This window comes from Heterocephalus glaber, unplaced genomic scaffold, assembly GCF_053883595.1.
Source record: "Heterocephalus glaber isolate CG9 unplaced genomic scaffold, H.glaber_assembly_v1.0 deba00001461, whole genome shotgun sequence".
In the NCBI taxonomy this organism is placed as follows: Eukaryota; Metazoa; Chordata; class Mammalia; order Rodentia; family Bathyergidae; genus Heterocephalus; species Heterocephalus glaber.
Window position 1 is genome coordinate 28,863,818 of NW_028258308.1, and position 6,000 is coordinate 28,869,817.

General features: G+C 45.3%; 1 protein-coding gene across 9 annotated transcripts in view; it reads right to left on the minus strand.

The window, feature by feature from the left end:
- Trmt9b (tRNA methyltransferase 9B (putative)) overlaps positions 1 to 5,532 on the minus strand; it is a 67,100-nt gene extending 61,568 nt beyond the window's left edge. For 3 of the 9 annotated variants that reach the window (XM_013066638.3, XM_087217214.1, XM_087217216.1), the window contains exon 1: positions 5,275 to 5,528. The gene's annotated coding sequence lies outside the window, so the exon portion shown is untranslated. The other 6 variants (XM_021246656.2, XM_087217215.1, XM_087217217.1 and 3 more) reach the window with 4 other exon arrangements.
- Positions 5,533 to 6,000: the final 468 nt, after the last annotated feature.

Below are 6,000 nucleotides of genomic sequence, written 5' to 3' on the forward strand. Positions count from 1 at the left end.
TCAGGCAACAGCTTCCTGGAGTGGAGAGGCATTTTGGAGTAGCTCCTCTGATTAATGGAACACAGCCAAACAGTGTGTTCTTGATGTCAGCAGCTTCAGTGGTGGCTTGAGTCCCAGTGGCCACCCTTTAGCTGTGGGGACAGCAACCCTGGAGCCAATTCAGCCTGGGAGTCATCACACAAGGCTCAGCCAAGATCCTCTCCTCTTTTCTAAGGGGCAACCTTTCCTTCCAAACATCTTGAAAGTACTTGACTCCCACACTAAGTCCTGTTTTGCTTAAAATAGCTCAGAAAGTTTCCCTTATCTGCAACCTGACTGACATGAGAAATAGGAGAGATTTGAGCATTAAATACACCAAGATGATCTGGAATGCCTTGGGAGAACTGTGAAGGGGGAAAAGGTTGTGTCCACCTGGCAACCACAGTGATGCAATGAGGACCAAGAAGGTCGAAAACCAGACATCTAGGACTAACCAAGTTGGACCAATAACCCTTTAGGGACTGGGTGTGAGGTGAAAACGTAATTATGAAAAATGAGGAATAATCAGGTAGACCCTGGAGAAAGAAGGAGAAAGTAAAAGGAAACAAAGAAAAATAAAAAGTAAAAGCATGCATATGGGGAAGAGGATCACACACCACGTTCTTCACAGACCTTGAAAGAGCAAAGCACCAATGGTGCGGCTGCTTTCTACAAGTGCTTTGCAGCACAAGTGTCACAACATCACAAGGCTGGGCCCAGGGCTTCCCAAACAGAGGCTAGGAGCTTTCCCCATGAGAAACAGCAAGCAACTGACAACTCTGTTGATTCCAACTGAATGTATGTGTATGTGTGTGTGAGAGAGAGACAATATGAAAGCTGGACATATATATAACATGAATTTTAAACAAAAATCTACTAGATTTTAAAAAGAGAATTAAATTAGTCCAACACTTTTGTTTGTTTGTTTGTTGTGGTGTGGTACTGGCCTAGGGCTTTGCACATGCCAAGCACATGCTGTACCACCGAGCTACACTGCTAGCCACATATGGTTTTCAAGTCAGATAATTAATACAAAGTACTGACAAATTAATCAACTATGATAATATTGGCTTGGTTTCTGATCAACTAAGAGTGCAATTTCCTTCTTATAATTCAATTGTCTGTAAAAAAAAGCCTAAGGTAAGACATTTAAACAAACAAAAAAAAAGAGTTCCATTTATACTATAAGCTTTATGTATGAGAAAAGAAAAACGTATCACATGTTCTAGGCCTACTGCTCCAGCCTCAGTTACACAGCATTGTTTCTTCTTCAAAGACACCTGTCCTCTCCATTGTCTTTCCCTAAATACATACACACACATGCACAAATGCACAGACTTCACTCTGCATTAAATGCTCTCCCTTCGAATCATTTCCTTCAGCGAGCATTCCTGACCTTCCTTTCGCAAGTCAGATTCCCTATTTCTGCCTTTGTCCACTTGCAGTTGCTAAAACTTAATGCGACAGATCAGAGATCAGATGTTGTATAAGGAGCTGACATTTATTTATCTCACACTTCTAGAGGCTGAGAAATCTAGAACACCATGCCAGTATCTGCCAGTCAGCATCTGGTGAGGGACTTGTTGCTAGGAATAAGCTGTAGAGTTAGTTCTGTGGAGATGTAGGGTATCACTTGGCAAGAAAGAGTAAGCTTGCTAAGTTGGGTCTCTCTTCTTCTCATAAAGCCATTAATGCAATTATGAGGCTCATAGTTATGAACTCATTAAACCTAACTCACCCTGCCTCCAAATATCATTTACATATGCCTCTGGGGACTAAGTTTCAACATGAATTTTGGAGTTTACACACACAGACCTTGACATTTTTCCTATACAACTTAACACAGGTTTAATTACAGGTTTACCTACTTATTACCAGCAGGCATGAATTCTGCAAAAAAAAAGAGTCAGGGCTGTTTTTATGGCTTTTAACGCCACAGATGCCTTGGAAATGATGAGACACTGAAAAGCTGAAGGAATGGTATTGCTGCTTCCTCCCAAAAGTCCAAATACTATATTCCATTTCTAAATCATGAAGGGCATTCTCCACCTTATCTAACTCCAGGAATTACTATCACATTATCAGGACTATACTTTTAAAAACATTAGCAAAAGCTAGTTAAGCAAATCTTTAAAATCTATTTCAGAATTTTAGTTGGCTGACTTCTCCCTTCCTCTACTACCTACCTCACCATTGTTTCCGAAAATAATCACAGGTGGCCTCTTTAACTTAGACAGTCAAAGGCCTGTCCATGGTGGAGGAGAGGCAATGTCAGCTGACGGTGTCAGCTTCCAGCTCCCAAAAGAACACTGACTACTACAGGATAAGGAATGACCTATTTACTCAAATATTCAGTTCGAGAGGCAATTATGCATCAGCCCCTCTGCAGCCTCTGGGATGATTGTAAGTTAACATACTTCTACTTCCTGGTACAACCACTCTTTATGACTGCTCACAATGTGCCAACAGCATACTCAGCATTTCACGCCCATTATTCCTTTCCCTCCTCACACCACCTGAGCAAGTACCATTGTCTCCATTTCACATCTTGGGACATGGCTATGAGCTGGGCTTCACTCCAGCTTATCTTGTTTAACAGGCCTTCCTGGAGAGGTTGAAGTTTCTCTGGATGAGAAGAAAGTACCCCAAATGAATGATATTAACCCTTTTGAACACCTCTTAGCTCAGAGTTTTAGGTGATGTCCCCTCTTAGGCCATTAAGAGAAGAGAATCACAAAAGCTACAGGACATTCAATTGGCCATTTCGCATCACTATTCTTTCAGCCTTACCAAGAACCAATGTATGCCAGAATCAGGCTCAGTGTTTAGTTCCTTTGGTCTGTCCTTGAATTCTCCAGTTATCTTAATACTTTTGTGCCACTCTTTTCAGAGTACTTCCTAACGTATCTCTGAGTAAAGTCCTAAGATTGCACAGACAAATGCTCACAGCCTAATTTAATAACCCACTGTATCACAGGCTAACTGCAATGAGTTTTTCACTCAGTTCCTACTTAAAAACAAAACCAGCACATCAACACACAGTAAACACAAGAATTCGGCTCCATGTTTCTCTCGCATTTCTTTCCTGTGTATTGCCAAATATATCTGGTTTATGTCTTCTTCAAAGTAATGACAGAGCCTTCACCATGATGTGCTTCACTTTTTGAAGATTAATCCTCTGTTCTTTCAAGTAAAATGCACTGAAGTATTCGCATATCCATCTCTCAGAAATACTATAGGTAAAGTCTGATTAACACCTCTTCTGTACAGTCCTCTTAATCCCAGGAAAGATTTGGCTTTAAAAAATACACTTAAACAAACAGAGAACTGAGATTTATCCCCCACCAATGGAGAGGCAGAATTAGTTAACTATGCAGACCAAGCATATTCGATGTCACCATTCTTCTGCTAAGTAAAATTCTATTAAAACCTCTGAACTACTTTGGTGCTTTAGTCCTATTAAAATACAACCAGAGAAGGGCAAATTATTTCCAAAGAACAGCACTATATAATTGAATCTTTCTAGAAATACAATTTGGTTTGAATAAGGAAAAACATCTATAGAGAGTCTCCTTTTCAAATCTGAGCAAATGCAGAGGTTCTCCGGAGCAGTTTCCTTGGTGAGGAAATATTTTCCAACCTGTCAAGGTCTCTTTTAAACAAGTCACCCACCATCAAAGGCACCAGAGAGCTACTCGCCTGCCTCTCAAGTCACGCTCCCCTCTGAGCATCTCTAGGTCACCACTCACAGCATTGAAGCTGTTCACACTGCATTTTCAGCCAGGCATCAAGGACAGAAAAACCTACAGCTCTCCCTTGGCTAAACTTCAAAAGATATTAACTATTCTTTGGGCAGGGAGGTAACAGATTCCACTTGCTAATGAATCACATAAATAACAGTACTTTTGGCTGCTGAAACAAAGCATTAAATGTCAATTGTTACCTGTAAGATTACAAATAATTGGGCTGGGGATTTAGCTCAGTGGTTCCGGCGCCTGCCTCACAAGCGCAAGGTCCCAAGTTCGATCCCCAGTATCAAAAAAGTAAAAAAATTTAAAATAATTTAATAAATAAAAAAGATTACCAATAATTTTAATCTCAAACGTATAGATATATTCTAGCTCTTTCCCCACACAAAATATCCAATGTCCATTTAAATTGTCCACACCAACTAATATAAAGCTTTGCCCATACCTATCTGCAGCCTTATCCTTTCTACAGTAACTATGATAGACTTGTATCTTTTGTCGCCAAGAAAACAAGTCATAAAAAGACACACACAGCAAGTAATATTGCAACAAATCTCACGGTCCTGTTTTGACAGTCCTTAAAAAAAGCATTTTCATCGCCTGCTTTGAAAACTTTGTTGCTTCAAGTTAGCTTGCTGCCTCCCGCTAGTTAAAAATCAATTCCCAAGTGGTAGCTTCTAAAGAGAAAGATACATGTACACTCGATGAAAACACAAATTCACGTTCACCTTTACGCCACTAAATATCCCCCCCTCGGCCCTGGGCTCTGACTTATCCTCTCTACCCCTGGGTCTGAAGCACATCTCCAAAGCCCTGAATGCACCGCAAGCTCTCCTGTTTTGGTCATGTCTAAGCTTGCAAGGTACACGGGCCACCTAACGCGACTGGAATGGCCAAGAAGGCTCAGGAACTCACCAGGGCGGTCAGACCCCAGGCGGGGGCACCCGGGCGCGCAAGGCGACCTGTCGCGCCCTGTCCTCCCTGCGGTCACAGAGCCAGCAGAACTGGGGCGGAAAAGACGCTTCTCACCTCTTCTCTACGCAGACCGCTGTCAGCGCCCGGGTCGTCAGTGCTTTCTGCACTGTATCGGGGCGGGAAGATCTGAGCAACCTAATAGTTAAAATGCCTTCCCGGAGCTGGGAAGGAAAGCTCTTTTGCATCAGAGCCGAGGGCTGTACCAGGTGTAACTTCCACCCCGTGACCTATTTTGGAGCGTGAGAATGAAAGGAAGGGGGCGGGGGGGGGGGACGGAGGGCGGGAGAGTGCGCGGGCTGCGGGGGCGCGCGGGGCTGCGGGCGAGTGCGCGCGCCCAAGCGTGGGGTTTGGGCCGAGAAGTTGCAGCGAGGCCCGGAGGCCGCCCGCGCCCGGCCTCGCCCGGGGTCTTGCGCAAGCTCCCGGTGCCGCCGCGGCCCGAGTCCCAGCCCCGCAGCTCCCAGAGCTCGGGGGACTCCGGGCGACGCGCGAGCCCGCCTCCCTGTCCATCCCAGCCTCCCCACCCCTCCCTCACCTCTCAGGAGGCGGCGTTCGGGCTCCCACTGTCCGGGAGCCGAGGTCCTTGGCTCCTCCGGGCCGGGAAGGCGGGCACACTCGGTGGGTGGCGGTCGAGGAGCGGAGCCCAGGATGTGCCGCCTCCCTGCCCGGTGCCCTGTGAACGCCCCGCCCGAACGTGCCAGGGAAGCGCGGCTTGTTTGCGTCCTCCTGATCTCGGAATCGCGGTGACCTTCGTGCCTCCTCCCCTCGTCCTTCTCCTCTGTCCCTCCAGGCATGGCCCGTCCTAGGTGGGAGAGGACTAGGGGGCAGGTACACCTGATCAAAACACAGCAACGCAGCACCTGAGATGAAAACAACAGGACGCTTTAGCGCGTTTTCTCTTTTGATAGTTGCAGCCCTTGGGGTGTATGGGATAAAGAAGACCAGAGGGTCCTAGTCTAGGGTGCCCCTGCATAGATACTCAGATCTTTCCACTAAAACATCTTGCTTCAAAGTTAAGGATCAAAGTCGCATTTGTGGGAGGGCAGATGGAATTTAGAAGTTTTTGCCTAGTATAGGACTCAGCCCCCCCTCCCCCATCTGTGGTAATAGAGTTAGCTACTTTTTGCCAGATCTTTAGCTAAGAGCTTCCAACTCCTTTAGTAAACAATTCCGTTTTCATCGGGGATCTGTAAACTTTTCATATTCCCAATATTAGCACACCAGTTTGCTGCCCTTTGTGTCTGAGGTTGATGTTCCTGGT